The sequence below is a fragment of the Hyperolius riggenbachi genome, chromosome 2 (genome assembly GCF_040937935.1).
Source record: "Hyperolius riggenbachi isolate aHypRig1 chromosome 2, aHypRig1.pri, whole genome shotgun sequence".
NCBI classification, from domain to species: Eukaryota; Metazoa; Chordata; class Amphibia; order Anura; family Hyperoliidae; genus Hyperolius; species Hyperolius riggenbachi.
The window spans coordinates 215,054,980-215,071,712 of NC_090647.1; positions in this window are offsets into that span (position 1 = coordinate 215,054,980).

Genomic DNA, 16,733 nt, shown 5'->3' on the forward strand with positions numbered 1-16,733 from the left:
GCAGACGCTGTGAGTTATTCATGAGACTAGAGTGAGGTGTAGAAACAGGAAGATCAAAACACAATGTTTGCGCATCTAAATCACCATTCAATTGTGAAATTGGAAAATTCAGATGTTGGGGTTCTGAGATTTCTGGACAGGATTGCTGGGACTCAGAAACTGATGTAGTGCATCTATTGGCATCTGCTGGATCAGACAGGAGTTGAACTTTATTAACACAGGTAATTTCTGCAGAAGTATTTGCAGAGACAGGCAAGATTTTTCTGGTGTCTGTTTCACTGAACAAAGACTCATGAGTACTGGCTAAGCTGGACTCAGAAGTCAGCAGGACCTCTGGGTCCTCTGCTGAGAAATTTGTGCATGGCAAGATTAAGGAAGTATTAGTAATTTCTGTCTTACTGGGAAGTAACACTGAGTTATCCATGGTACAGGGTGGAATTACAGGAACTTCAATTTCACACAAAAGGAGCTCTGAATCACTCGCTGAATCAGCCAAAGGTGCTGAAGCAGGCGAGTCCTCAGGAACTGAGGAAGTGGAACAATCTCCACTAGACAGTGTGTCTTCCCTGGTATCAACTGATTGAATCGCATAAAAATCGTCCAGAATCATTCTCCACACATCGATCAATGGAGCCACAAAGTCATACCCACACACACCGGTTTTTATTAGGTTATAGGCAGACTTAATGCATGCATTCAATACTAATTCACTCTTTGCACTGTAAAACTGACAAAATGAACTTGCATCTTTCTTCCATTCATAGACCAGGGCTTCCATCTCTCCTTTCTCAAATGGAGGATCCCATGCATATTTAACAGCTGAGCATTCCGGCTGATCATAGTTTGCAAATGTGTTAGTGGCAGAAACATACATTGGGTTATTTAGCAGGTGATTGGCCGATTTCTTATTCCTAAGGATCTCCAATACCTGTAGCAAGTATTGAACTGTAGTGTATGCAAATTTCCCTTGCTGCACGAATAAATTGATCTGTTCAATACTCTGTAATATATCTTCATAATCATATTCAGATAATTCATTTAAACAAGAACCTTTATTTTCCCTGGCTAGCAATGAAAGTTCATTAGTAGTTTCATAGGTCCATTTGACTCCCCTGAATGGTGACTGAATTTCATTATCTGCTAATGGTGGAGTCTCGTTACAGATCTGATGCGCAGTCGCCAAGGGCAACGACTCCGCTGATTGTAACGCTTTTCTTTTGGAGCGTTTACGTTTGGCTTTAGACCCTGCTGCCTTAGCAGAAGAAAAGTTATCAGAACAATTATCTGCTTGCTGATTATTTTTGTAGGCAGTAGAAGGAGCAGCTGATTGACAAGCTGCCAGGAGCTTATCAAAAGGGCTAGGCAAATCGGTTTTGCGCAGCCAGTTATGGATCACAAACGCTAGAAATTCCAGTGGTCTTTCTTTTAAATTGGTATGATCCAAGACATCGTAGGCCCACTGAAACAATCTTCCCTTAAATAAAACATAAACTAGCTGGGGGGCCCACGTTGAAACAGGAGTAGCCTGGAGCTCAGGATTGGCCAGGAACCTGGCACATTCAGAAAAAAACTCATTTTCTGTTTCAGAATTGAGCTTCTCAAATTTCTTAAAGGAACAGGAACCATAACAAACAGTGTCATCTTTGCTGGGAACCCCCCCCACAATGGGGATTGGTAAGGGGGCTATCATAATGTTAAGCTTGGGGGTGTAATCTCCACAGTCAGCATACAACACATAAGCTGACGTGAAGGAGGTACACACACCAGCACAAGGGATCAGGATATCCCCAGTTTAGTGGAGGAGAGGACTGACTCCAATAGGAGATTGTGGTGCACAGAGCCGGTGCAGATCTGAACAGCCACAAACACTTTCGTAATAACGTCTCAGCGCAAGGTAGCGCTGAGCGCATAAACCAGGACTGAGGAGATCAGGACAGGTAGACAGAATGAACGCTTGCTAGCTAGCGATTACTTAGCGACAGCAAGCGTCCAAAACCAGACAGACTGGAATGAGGCAGCCAATGCGTTGCGGCGATGGCGTGCCTCACAAAGACAGGACAGGAGAGACAGGAAATAGCAGGATCGAGATAGATGAACGTAACACAGATAAATATACAATAAGTATGTTTTCCTAGCGTATTACAATTACAGCTATCAATGAAACTATTCGTAACGTCTGACTAACATATGTATATATTGGCAATGAACCGATATATGACATAAGCAGGAACTCTGACTAAGACTGAAGTAATACAGGGAACAGGACTCAGAAGGATTCGCTATCTCTTCGCAGAGATGAACGCAATCCACAAACAGGACCAGGAACAGGATTCAGAAGGATTCGTTATCTCTTCGCAGAGATGAACGCAATCCACAAACAGGACCAGGAACAGGATAACTAGCTCAGCACGGGTGTTCACGATACGCGCAAACTACCAAAAAGTGCTGGAAAACTGACTAGCTGAACACAGGAAATAAACAGTTCGTGTACGTATATATCAGCGACACTGATATATTAACGTAACACGAATACAAGGAAAATAACAAAATGCGCAAGTATGCGTATATATTGGCGATGAACCAATATATGACACAAGACAAGCAAGTAGCAACTTCTAGAACAAGAGCAGAACTAGGAGGACTCGCTGACCCCTTCGCAGGAGTCAGCGCAGTCCACACGGACCAGGAACGAGGTGGGGCACGAGCAGAGTAACAGATAGAGTCTGAAACTATGATAGCCCATGAGGCATTGCAGGAAGCAGTTCTTTATACTGAGGTCATCCAATGGGAGCAGACCTGCAGATTCCCACACAAGTGAATGGTAATTAATCACAGGCTGATAGCAGGAAAAGGCAGACAATGATATGCAGCCTGCAGGAAAGGGACCGCCCCTCCACTGCAGCAGACAATGTTTGTTTACACAAAAGCATATTAAACTGTCATTAACTTCAGAGCGACTGCAGATGGAATCAGCAACTAGTTTAAGTGCAAACCAAACTATGCAAGCAAATGCATGTAATGACATTAGAACTGCTTGGTTTGCAATACCACTGCAGTCAGCAGAAAACGCTGCAGAAGCGATCATAACAATACTGTTGAGAGACATGTGGAAACAAAGAGCGCAAATAGTATTCATTCAAGAAACACACTTTAAGGGCACAGATCACCCCAGACTACGAGACAGACGCTTCCCAGTGTCATATTATGGAAACTCACCGATCTCTAAATCTAAAGGCACTGCAATCCTGATCAGTGACTCACTCCCCTTTGTTGGAATAGATACCAAGGTGGATCCCCTAGGGAGATACACACTGGTAAAGTGCCTGATAAGGGATAAGAAATATACGCTGGGTTCGATATATGCTCCAAACACAGACCAGGAAGGTTTTATCCAGAAGATACTATCAGAAATTGATTCCTTCGCTGAGGGAAGCATTATCTTGGGAGGAGACCTAAATGTGGCTCTAACACCATCATTAGACACATCACACGGGAAATCGTACTTAGTACTTGCAAAGCTAAATAGAATAAAGAAGGCTCTACATGACAGGCAGCTGGTGGATGTATGGAGGGCGACACATCCAAATGTCAAAGACTACACCTACTACTCAGCAATGCATAAAATGTACTCCAGAATTGATTACATATTGGTGTCACATAATCTACTTTCTGAACATATCTCAACAGAAATAGGCATTCAATCATACTCTGATCATGCCCCAGTCAGTCTGATTCTTAATTGTAAAGCTAAACGAGACACACCCTTTACTTGGAGATTGAATGTCTCCATGATACAAGATAATGACAACAAAGATAGAATCTCGCAACAAATTCGAGAGTACTTTGCTCTGAATGATAAGGAGGATGTGTCGCCGCCCATCCTATGGGAAACACATAAATGTGTGTTGAGAGGCTTTCTGATTAAGCTAGGTACGAAACTGAAGAGGGAGAGGGGGGAAGTCATTGAGAAATTGTTAGAGGAGATAAGTACACTGGAACGCAGACATAAATCACAACCCACGCAAATAGATTTGTCAAAACTGACTGACACTAGACATAAGCTAAATAAGCTTCTTCAGGACCAAGCCAAGCATGCAGCACGTAGATGCCAACATACTTTTTATATGCACGGCAATAAATCAGGAAAACTCCTAGCGCGCGCCCTTCGACAACAACAGCAACGCACATATGTTTCCCATATTGTGGACTCGACCGGTAAGAAGCATATTAAAAGTGAATCCATAGCGCGCTCATTTAAAGACTTCTATCATAAATTATATAATCTGACCAACTCTGATCAGGACAGGTGTACAGAACCTAATCTATCAGAGATTAGAAACTATATTGCCCAATCGAAAATGCCAAAATTGACAGATGAAATTAGGAAAACCTTAGAAGAACCCTTTACTGAAATGGAGATCCAGCAGGTCATCTCGGGAATTAAATCAGAGAAGGCTCCAGGGCCGGATGGATACCCTGTCGAGTACTATAAAAAATTTAGTGGACTACTGACCCCATACCTCTGTAGAACAATTAATGCTCTGGCCGCAGGGGAAGGAAAGGTTACGTTTCCTACACAATCTCTTGAGTCTCATATCGCAGTCATTGCTAAGCCGCAGAAAGATCCAGCAGCTTGCGGTAGCTACCGCCCGATTTCACTATTGAATCTTGACCTTAAAATTATCTCTAAGGTGTTAGCCAATAGACTTGCAACACACATGACCTCACTGATACATTGGGATCAGGTGGGATTCATCCCACAGAGAGAAGCAAGGGACAACACCATTAGAGCCTTAAATTTGATCCAACATGCCCGGTTAGGAAAAGTCCCATGTATGCTATTGTCCACAGACGCCGAAAAGGCCTTTGACCGGGTTGGTTGGAGATGGATGAAATCGGTGCTAACACAGATTAATCTGGGGGAGCGCATGATGACTTGCATCAACGCGCTTTATACTAAGCCCTCGGCCAGAATTAAGGTAAATGGGGTATTGTCGGAGCCATTGCAGATTACAAACGGTACTCGACAGGGCTGTCCTCTTTCGCCATTGATTTTCGCACTCGCCCTGGAGCCCTTCCTGTGTCATGTCAGAAACAACGAGGACATATCGGGTCTGAAAGTGGGAAATACAATACATAAAACGGCTGCATATGCAGATGACTTGCTTTTTTTCCTGACGAGTCCAATAATGACTTTGCCTAACCTACTTAAAGAATTTACTAAATTTGGAAAGCTATCCTTCTTTAAAATAAATTTCGATAAATGGGAAGCATATGGAGTGGGCCTGCCCAAGAGGATAAGCGACATTATCAAACTTAAATTCCCATTTAAATGGAATGATACAGCAATTAAATACCTAGGGACGCAATTGACAGACTCGATCAATACTCTCTTTTCCCTAAATTTTCCCCCAATGCTAAAGACATTAAAGACTGACCTCAAACGGTGGGATCTCCCGCAGCTTTCTTGGCTTGGCCGTATTTCAGTCATTTAAATGAACGCAATGCCCAGGTTATTGTACTTGTTTCAGACTCTTCCGGTGGCAATACCCCTCTCCTTCCTCAGTCAAACTCAAACGGTGTTCAATCAGTACATCTGGAAATACAAACCCCCTAGACTAAAGAGGGAGATTTTATATAGTGCTAAATCTGAAGGAGGTGTGGCCCTACCATGTGTTAAAAGATATTACTATGCGGCAGTGCTGACTAGAGTAGTTGATTGGTTTAGACACAAAGAGAGCAAACAATGGGTGGAACTAGAGAGGGCACTTTCCAATTATCCCGTGGAGAGTCTGCTATGGACCTCCTACAGGCCAAGGACATCCTGGAACTTGCCACCTCTCCCCAAGGCCACTATCTCAGTTTTCTATAGAGCCAATAGTCAGTTCAATATATCATCTCACCCATCTCCCCTATTTCCGCTGTCAGCTCACCCAGAGATAGAGAGTTACCATGGGAGACTCCCAAGTAATGGAGGAAGAAGACAAAGGAATATATGCTTAAGAGACGTATGTATTCAGAATAGATGGGCCACCATGGGAGAAATTAAAAGTAATCAAAAATTTAGGGATTTGCAGTGGTGGGAATATTTTCAATTTAGATATCTTCTAAAAAACCAAGGTATCCTTCCTACTCACCTGAGGAAAAATTCAGAATTTGAAGACATTTGTCTAGGAGAAGGCCCTTTAAGAAAAACGTTATCCCTTTTGTATGCTCACCTGACAGTTCAAGCTACCCCAACAATGCGGTGTTTTGACAGGTGGGAAACAGAGCTAGGGCTAACTCTTACACCTTCACAGAGAAGCAAAATTTGCATACTTACCCATAAGTCCTCTAGAGCGGTAAGAATCCAAGAAATAAAGTACAAGGTGCTCACACGGTGGTACTACACACCTGCAAGATTACATAGCATCTTCCCAAATAGAGGAAATGTTTGCTGCAGGTGCAACAGCTCGCCTGGTTCTTTATTGCACTTACTATGGGAATGCCCGCTTTTAAAAAGATTCTGGGGAAAAGTGGAAGATCTAATCAAGGGAGTATCAAACAGACCGATTCCTTTTTCTCCGGAATATTACCTATTGCACTTTCACCTGGGCTCATTTAAAAGCTATAAGAACTCAGTGGTCAGACACATTCTCAACAGTGCTAAATGTGTGGTGATGCGTCATTGGGGGAAAACATCCCCTCCAGCGATAATGGAATTGATAAAGGAAATAGATAGCACTGAACTGTTGGAAGATCTAACGTATACAGCTCTAAATAGGGTTGAAAACTATAAAAAGGTCTGGTCATACTGGAATCACTTTAGAGCCTCAGAAGAATTTGAGGCGATAATTCAGGGTTCGGACAGATAGGCCCCAGAGATAGAATAAACTCAGAGAGGCAAAGCTTGATAGATCTTATCTTGAAATAAGAAGAATATCCATAGCCTTACGTTAATAAAACATCAATATGATATACTATAGCATAAGAGAACCACGTCCAAAATCAGAGGGGGGTGGGGTGGGGGGAGTTAGCTAAAGTAGGATAAAAACAAGAGTGGATACCAACTTGGCTGTTATAACAGGATATTATGTTATTTTATGATATGTTTTCTCATCATATTTCCTGATGTTTTAACGCATGTTTTTTCGAAGATACATTGGATTGTCCTTCGTAAAGAAGACTTTAAAAGCATTTGAAATTAATGGACTTTCTAATATGCTAAATTCCTTTAAACTGTTACATCGCTATGTTCACAGTTATCTGATTGTAAACTTCTGTATTACACTCTTGATGAAAATAAAAAGATTATAAAAAAAAAAACAAAAAAAAAAAAACTAACACTGCACATCACTCTGAACACACCATCCCCACTGTCAAATATGGTGGTGGCAGCATCATGCTCATCTCATGTGCATCTCTTCAGCAGGGACAGGGAAGCTGGTGAGAGTTGATGGGAAGATGGATGGAGCAAAATACAGGGCAATCTTGGAAGAAAACCTCTTGGAGACTGCAAAAGACTTGAGACTGGGGCGGAGGTTCACCTTCCAGCAGGACAATGACCCTAAACATAAAGCCAGGGCAACAATGGAATGGTTTAAAACAAAACATATCTATGTGTTAGAATGGCCCAGTCAAAGTCCAGATCTAAATCCAATCCAGAATCTGTGGCAAGATCTGAAAACTGCTGTTCACAAACGCTGTCCATCTAATCTGACTGAGCTGGAGCTGTTTTGCAAAGAAGAATGGGCAAGGATTTCAGTCTCTAGATGTGCAAAGCTGGTACAGACATACCCTAAAAGACTGGCAGCTGTAATTGCAGCAAAAGGTGGTTCTACAAAGTATTGACTCAGGGGGCCGAATAATTACGCACACCCCACTTTGCAGTTATTGATTTGTAAAAAATGTTTGGAATCATGTATGATTTTCGATCCACTTCTCACATGTACACCACTTTGTATTGATCTTTCATGTGGAATTCCAATAAAATTGATGCATGTTTGTGGCAGTAATGTGACAAAATGTGGAAAACTTCAAGGGGGCCAAATACTTTTGCAACCCACTGTAAATATGGGTATTTTTCTACTGAAAAATGTGTTTAATTGATTAAACTTTATTTCCATCCTTTAAATTGATATATTTCTAATTTTCAAACGTTAATATGAAGGAAAATGAACCAGGATATAAAGGACCAGTGTCATTTGAATTATAAAACAACATATTTTTCTCACGAAATCTTCATGGTATTCATGACTAGTGGTGTACCGGGGTGTGGCTTAAGTGTCCCTCTTTCTCATCTCAAAAAGTTGGGAGTTATGGCCAAAGCTATCATGGGCAACATGCAAGTGTCCAAGCAGGGTTAAAATACTGTCAGCATCCAATCAATGGCCGGCCACACAACATAGCAACCAATTACACACTTGCAGCCCTGCCCGAGGCTTCGGGGGGGCCGTGGACGTTGGGTGCGCGTCCTAGTGGACAGGGGAGCGGGTTATGGGGGGGGGGGGCGGCGGACTAGGGTGCAGCGGCATAGCTAGCATAGTTGCCCCAGTATAGGGAGTTTAGTTGCCCCAGTATAGTACCCCAGTATAGCTAGTATAGTGCCCCAGTATAGCTAGTATAGTGCCCAGTATAGCTAGTATAGTGCCCCAGTATAGCTAGTATAGTGCCCCAGTATAGCTAGTTTAGTGCCCCAGTATAGCTAGTATACTGTAGTGCCCAGTATGGCTAGAATAGTGCCCAGTACAGCTAGAATAGTGCCCAGTATAGCTAGAATAGTGCTCAGTATAGCTAGTATAGTGCTCAGTATAGCTAGTATAGTGCCCCAGTATAGCCAATATAGTGCCCCAGTATAGCCAGTATAGTGCCCCAGTATAGTGCCCAGTATAGCTAGTATAGTGCCCCAGTATTGGTAGATGGTGCCCCCCGCTGTTATTACCTTAACAGGCCGCTCCCCCTTCTTCAGCGTGTGTACTTATTGCAGCAGCGTATCTCCCGGCTGCTGTCTGTGATGCGGCAGGAAGCAGGGCAGCGGCTTCCTGTAGCGGCGATGTGTATCGCTGTTACTATGGGAACCGAGCCCTGCTTCCTGCCGCATCACACACAGCAGCCGGGAGATATGCTGCTGGTATAAGTAAAGTACACGCGTATAAGGAAGCGGCCGCTGCTAAGGTAATAACAGCGGCGGCCGCGGGGACGGGCGGGGGGGGAAGAGGACAGTCCTGCGGCCCAACTGGGAACGACCCACAGCCCACCAGTGGGCCGCGGACCACAGGTTGGGGACCCCTACAGAACCTTTTATTATATCGCCCTGTTATTAGAACTAACTGAAGTTTGCCAAGAGTGGTGCATCCAGGAGGTGAGAGGGACCTAATGCCCCACATGCACCCATGACCATTGTTACGGTGGAGACTAACTCGGTGTGATTCAAACCACAGGGTGGGGGAGAGTAACGTGATGCAACAAGTGTGAAAAGTGCCTGAAATACATTTTCAGCACTCTGCAATTGAAAAAATACCCAAAAGTACATGAACAACTACTGTCATTTTTTTGCTTGCTGGCAGCTTAAAAGGCATTTCATTGAAAAATGTAATCGGATCAGGCCCTATGAAGCTAAGACAGAGAGGTCCATAAAAGGAGGCTAGAAATGGGTTTCAAATCTGGGACAAAATAAAATACTTACAGAGAAACCGTAACCAAGAATTGAACTTCCTCCCAATCAGTAGCTGATACCCCCTTTTACATGAGAAATCTATTCCTTTTCTCAAACGGATCATCGGAAGGGGGGGTTGGGGGGGGTCTGGCTAATATTGTGGTGAAACCCCTCCCACAGAGTGATGTCAGGACCATGGTCCTGACAGTTTCCTGTCTGTGAACCTCACTGCATTGTGGGAAATAGCTGTTTATAGCCGTTTCCAACTGCCAAAAAAGCAAGTAGCATCACCCTCCACTGACATCACCTGCCAGCAGAAAAAAATGTCCCCATTTGATAAAAGTCAGAATGTAAATCAGGGAGAGGAATGATTTTACAATGGGCAAACACTGACTAAATCATTTCTACATAATCATTGTAAAAATGAAGCACTTTCTTATTACATTATTTTCACTGGAGTTCCTCTTTAAAGGAGTACTGTAGGGGGGTAGGGGAAAAAAAAAAAGAGTTGAACTTACCTGGGGCTTCTAATGGTCCCCCGCAGACGTCCTGTGCCTGCGTAGCCACTCACTGATGCTTCGGTCCCCAACTCCGGTTCACTTCCAGGAAATTGTGACTTTAAAGTTGGAAAACCACTGCGCCTGTGCAGCCGTGCACTCGAGGCTTCAATTATCACTGTGAGCCTACCCTAAGCGTTGCCTGAAATTGTTCCCAACATTCCAGATGACAAATAAAACTTACTTTATTTTTCTTAGCAGGCATTCAGGGTGTGGCCAGTATAATTGCTATCATGGCTCCTGATACACAACTCACTTTCGCTCAGACTTTAGCCACCCATGGCCTACCAGATTTTTACACAGACCAACTGTCACAGTCATGTGCTCAAACATATGTTTGGTAAGAAGATGCTAATAATTCCAAGATACAAATTAATACTGCTAGGAACTAGAAGCGTGTGCATTTGATTGGACCATTTTTCCAAATCACAAACATTGTTACTCTGTGCCTGTACTGATAGTAAACTAGCTACAGTGTGTGCTGATTGTTGCTGCCTCCAGTGTGTACAGTATAAGCTGTTCTCTGGTGCCTGCACTGTGTGTGCTGATCTACCATTGTAGATAGAAAGGACCATAAATAGTTCATGCAAAGTCTTTTTGGTACAAAAAATATCAAAAATGCTTTATTGACACAAATGCATAAAAAAGTTCCATAAATTCTCTCTGTGAGAAGCTCCTTTTGGATATACAATATCTTCCAAAGCAGGAATAAAACAGCAAGTGTAGACTTAGTGCAATACAAGTGAGGCAATGACACGCTCGTTTCGGGCACAAAGCCCTTCGTCAGGCCCAATGCACAAAGCACTATCTATTGATCCTGAAGGGAATGCATGGCAGGAGCATCAAAGGGTGGAAAAAGACATCTGTAGCAACCAGATGTACATTACACGATCCTGAGGGCCAGTAAACAAACAACTCGACTGCTACACCAGAAGTACACTTGTGCCCTGTAAGGGATTGCGGAGATGCCGCCGCATCAGAGAGTGGCATGGCGGCTATCTCCGCGTCTCAGCCGGCGGTTTCTGCCGCGCAGATACATGATGGAATTATGCCTGGGATTGTGGGGAACGAGGAGGAAGCCGCCGCAGCGCCGAGTGGCATGGCGGCTGTCTCCGCGTCTCAGCCAGCGGCTTTCGCCGCATGGTCGCATGGTGGAACTTTGCCTGCTCCTTCAGTCGCACATAGACTGAGGTCATGCACAGACAGGATCTTTATGCAAGCAGAAGGGGAGTCAGCTGATCAGCTGACTCCAGCACTGATCCTGATTGGCTGAGTGACGGGGGTGGTGCTTAAGAGCGCTCCCAGTATATATAGAACAGGCCTGTCAGTTGTTCCTCGTCTGCTGTTGCATATGCTACGTGTTAGCACTCAGACCCATAGTCAGATCCGAAAGTGTGCCTAGAACCAGCAGGAGCTGGGGATCCACACTTAGACAGATTCTGTTGATAGCTTAAAGTACTAATTGAATTGTATTATTTGTTATGACCCTCTGCTAGCCTTGACTACTCTTCTGTCTTGTGATTCTGTGCCTTTGCCTATCTGATCCAGTTGCCGACTTGGCTATCCCTCACTTTGATTCTGTCTTCCGCCTTTGTACCGTATCTGTCCGTGTGTTGCCGAACCTGCTTGTCTGACTCTTCTGCCCTCACAGGGAGCTAGTCCTGGTGAGGGGTTCTCAGTTTAGGAATCACCTGCTCCTCAGGTTGATAGCTGCAGTATAGTCTGAATCACCTGCTCCTCAGGTTGATAGCTGCAGTATAGTCTGAATCACCTGCTCCTCAAGTTGATAGCTGCAGTATAGTCTGAATCTCCTGCTCCTCAGGTTGATAGCTGCAGTACAGTCTTATTCACCTGCTCCTCAGGTGACTAGCTATCATTATATGCTGTCTGCGTCTCCTGCCCCTCAGGGGATCACCTGTTGCAGTACAGTCTGAATCACTCGCTCCTCGACTGATCTCGCCACATTGTCTTACTGTGCATCACCCGCTCCTCGAGTGAACCTATCATTACTCATCTGAGTCTCCAGCTTGCTGGAATACTGATTACTGTGTTGATTAGAGATACCCCCTTCACCAGCTCCTCTGGACAGTGGGTATCTCCATCTATATTTACTGTGCACCAAACACCATCTTACATCTTTGTATCCTGTGTGTCTTGCTATACTTGTATTATTGGTGATTCTGCAGATCACCACATAATCAGGTATAACATCTGTATTTATGGTGAAACTGCAGATCACCAATAATCAGAAAATCTGTTCTGGCTGACACCGATCATTACAGAACAGCAGACCAAACAATATGGACGCACTGCGTAGTCAAGTTGAAGCCCTGATCACTACGGTAAACGATCTTACCGGAGTTATTGGTACCCAACAGACTCAGATCACCCAACTGTCTGGGACAGTTCAGGTACTTCAAACGACTAGCGATGCAGTGCGATCCCCTCCAGTAACAGACCTTCGCATGCCCATACCAGAGAAGTTTTCTGGACAGAGATCTGATTTTCAGAATTTTAGAAATCGTGTGTTATCTTACTTTGTGTTAAGGCCTAATCTGTCAGGGTCTGAGGTCCAAAGGGTAACATTTATAAAGACACTTTTGACAGGAGATTCACAAACATGGGCATTTGGTCTGCATGCAGAGCATGAGGCTTTATCCTCAGTTCAGGAGTTCTTTAAAGAGAGTCTGAAGCGAGAATGAATCTCGCTTCAGACCTCATAGATAGCAGGGGCATGCGTGCCCCTGCTAAACCGCCGCTATCACACCGCTAAACGGGGGTCCCTTACCTCACAAATCCCCTCCGAGCAGCGGCGGATCTCTTCCGGATTGTCAGCGCGTATCTCCGCCTCTCCCCCGCCCCTCTCAGTCTTCCTTCACTGAAAGGGGCGGGGGAGAGGCGGCGATGCGCCGCTGATAGACGGCGCTTAGAGGCAGGGCTGCAGCCGTTAGCCCTGCCTCACCAGCAGCAAACTCTACGACCAAGTTGGTCGTTGATTTTGCAGGGGTGGGTTTGGGGGTGAAGGGACCCCCGTTTAGCTGCGGGATAGCGGAGTTTTAGCAGGGGCACATATGCCCCTGCTGAATATAAGCACTGAAGCGAGATTTATTCTCGCTTCAGTGTCTCTTTAAGGCCATGGCCGTTATTTACGATGATCCGGACGTGGCTATTACGGCTGAGAGGAAGCTAAAAACTCTCAGGCAAGGTCGTAATCCGGTGGAGAGTTATGCCGCTGAATTTAGGAGGTGGGCTGTGTCAGCTAGATGGGGAACGTATGCTTTATTAGATTGTTTTCTGTCAGGGTTGTCTGATGCAGTCTCTGATTTGATGCTAGGGCATCCTGAGCCTGAATCCCTGGATGAGGCAATTTCGTTGGCTGTGTGGATTGATCGCCGCATTCGCTATCAAAAACTAACCCGTGGAAAAAATGCTTTAAGATCTATTTCCTTTGCCTCTTCTTCACCTCCGTCATCACAAGATGAGCCGATGCAAATCGGTCATTCTAGGTTAACTCAAGTGGAAAAGAATCGCAGAAAGTCAGAGAGACTCTGTCTATATTGTGCTGAGGAGGGTCACATTGTCCAGAATTGTCCTAAAAAGTCGGGAAACGCCTGCCGCCTAGGTGTAGTCAGAGGTAATGCCCTAGGCGAGCCGTCAGTACCTCTAAACAACAATCGCTTGCTCCTTCCCTGCTCCATTACTTGGGAGGGTCGGACCACGCCCACAGAAGCATTTGTAGATTCAGGTTCTGCAGCCAGTTTTATAGATTATGACTTCGGGAAAAAATTGGGGATTCCCTTGCTCCCATTAGACCGTCAGATTCTGATCACGGCAGTAGATGACTCTCCGCTACAATGTAGACGGCCTCTTTCTCAGACACCCTTGTTATTGTGTTAAATAGGGGCTCTACATAAGGAGAAACTACAATTCTTCGTCCTGCAAATGGCAACTTCCACCATAATCCTCGGAATGCCTTGGTTGCAACTTCACTCTCCTCAGATTGACTGGGCCTCAGGTCAACTACAGAGCTGGTCAGCCCATTGTCATCATCACTGTTTGGAGAAAGTTGCTGTTTGTGCCACCAAGGTTCAGGTGAAAGGAGTGCCAGTGCAGTATGCGGAATTTTCTGATGTGTTTTGCCCCAAATCAGCAGATAAACTCCCGCCACACCGGAGTTTTGACTGTCCCATAGAGCTGAGATCAGGTTGTATGCCCCCTAGAGGTCATCTCTATAATCTGTCAGGGCCAGAGAAGCTGGCAATGCAGGAATACATTAAGGAAAACTTGGCCAAGGGCTTTATCCGTCCTTCCCGGTCACCTGCTGGGGCTGGGTTCTTTTTTGTACAGAAAAAGGATGGTGGGCTTCGACCCTGTATTGACTATCGGGGGTTGAATAAGATCACAGTGAAGAATCGTTATCCACTACCGTTGATTGACGATTTGTTTGCCCAAGTTACCAATGCCAGTATTTTTTCTAAGTTGGACTTACGAGGAGCATACAACCTTGTACGCATTAGGGATGGTGATGAATGAAAGACGGCGTTCAACACGCCCGACGGGCACTACGAGTATCTGGTCATGCCCTTTGGGTTGTGTAGTGCCCCTGCCGTCTTCCAAGAGTTGATCAACGAGGTCTTCAGAGAAGTTCTGGGAAAATTTGTGTTAGTATATCTGGACAATATACTGATTTTTTCACCCAATCTGACTGAACATCGCAAGCACGTGAAGTTTGTGTTAAGAAAATTGAGGCAGAACTCCTTGTATGCCAAATTAGAGAAGTGCCTCTTTGAAGTCACTAAGGTCCCTTTTTTGGGATATATTATTTCCACTTCGGGTCTCTCCATGGACCCTGAAAAAGTCTCTGCTGTATTGGAATGACCTCAACTCGTGGGATTGAAGGCACTCCAAAGGTTTCTGGGTTTCGCCAACTACTACAGGAAGTTTATCAAAAGGTTTTCTTCGGTGGTGTCACCCCTCATCAGCCTTACCAAAAAAGGGGCTGACACTTACCATTGGTCAGCAGAGGCACACTCTGCTTTTACTACATTAAAAAAGTTGTTTTGTTCTGCTCCTATTTTGAGACACGTGGATGTCACCTTCCCCTTCATCATTGAGATAGATGCATCTGAGATTGGGGTTGGGGCTGTGCTGTCTCATCGATTTGGCCTTCAAGGCAAACTGCATCCCTGTGCCTTCTTTTCTCGTAGGTTCTCTCCAGCCGAGAGAAACTACGATATCGGCAATCAGGAGCTCCTGGCCATTAAGTTAGCCTTTGAGGAATGGCGTCACTGGCTTGAAGGGGCAGAACATACAATTACTGTTTATACTGATCATAAAAATCTGGAGTACATCGAGGGGGCCAAAAGGCTTAGCCCCCGACAGGCTCGCTGGTCTTTGTTCTTTTCAAGATTCAGATTTATTATAACGTATACTCCAGGCAGTAAGAATGTCAAAGCAGGCACACTGTCTAGGTGCTCTGAGCCTGAGACAGGTTAGCCAGCAACCCCTCAGACCATTCTACCTCAAAGCTATGACTAAGGGCAGATTGTAAGCCCGACACGCGTCAGTTGAACCTTGTGATTTTATTGCATTCTGCCATGTGGAATTGTTGAATAAAGAATACCAGCGTTTTCTACCACTGCTTGGTTTGCGGATCCTTCTGTACATACTCATGGATTGGCCTGGCTTCCCAGATCCTGCACCCATTGGTTGAACTGGTAGGGGGTCGAGCGTTTTTGACTTTTCAGTTTCATTCTACCTCAAAGATTGGTGGTGGCCGCCATGGAAACCTGGCAGGATTGGGCACTGACTTTAGCGCCCTATCAGCAGGATATTCCGGAAGGGAAGCCCCAGGGGGTATTGTTTGTGCCACTTCCCTTTTGCTTACAACTCCTACAGTTGTTTCCCGCCCATAAGAACGCAGGGCATCCCGGGGCTGCTCGAACTCAGGATCTATTGACTAGATGTGTATGGTGGCCTTCTTTGGCACTTGATTGCAAGGAGTTTGTGAGAGAGTGCTCTGTTTGTGCCAGAAATTAGCCCTCTCGGCAAGCACCAGTGGGTACGCTACAATCCTTGCCAGTGCCGAGTGAACCATGGACTCATTTGTCTATGGACTTTGTAGGAGAACTCCCCAGGTCTGAGGGCAAGACGGTCATCTGGGTGGTAGTTGACAGGTTCAGTAAAATGGCTCATTTCGTTCCATTGAAAGGACTCCCCTCAGCTCAGGAATTGGCTGATCTCTTCATCCAGCACATTTTCCGGCTGCATGGCATTCCGGAGAATGTGGTGTCAGGTAGGGGAGTCCAGTTTGTGTCTAGATTCTGGAGAGCCTTTTGCAAACAGCTTGATATGGACCTGTCATTTTCATCAGGCTACCACCCACAGACCAACGGACAGACTGAGAGAGTTAACCAGTCCCTGGAGCAATTTCTCAGGTGTTATGTGGCAGATGCCCAGTCAGACTGGGTCAAGTTTTTGCCTTTTGCGGAATTTGCGCATAATAACCTGAAGAGTTCTTCTTCAGGTTTTTCTCCTTTTCA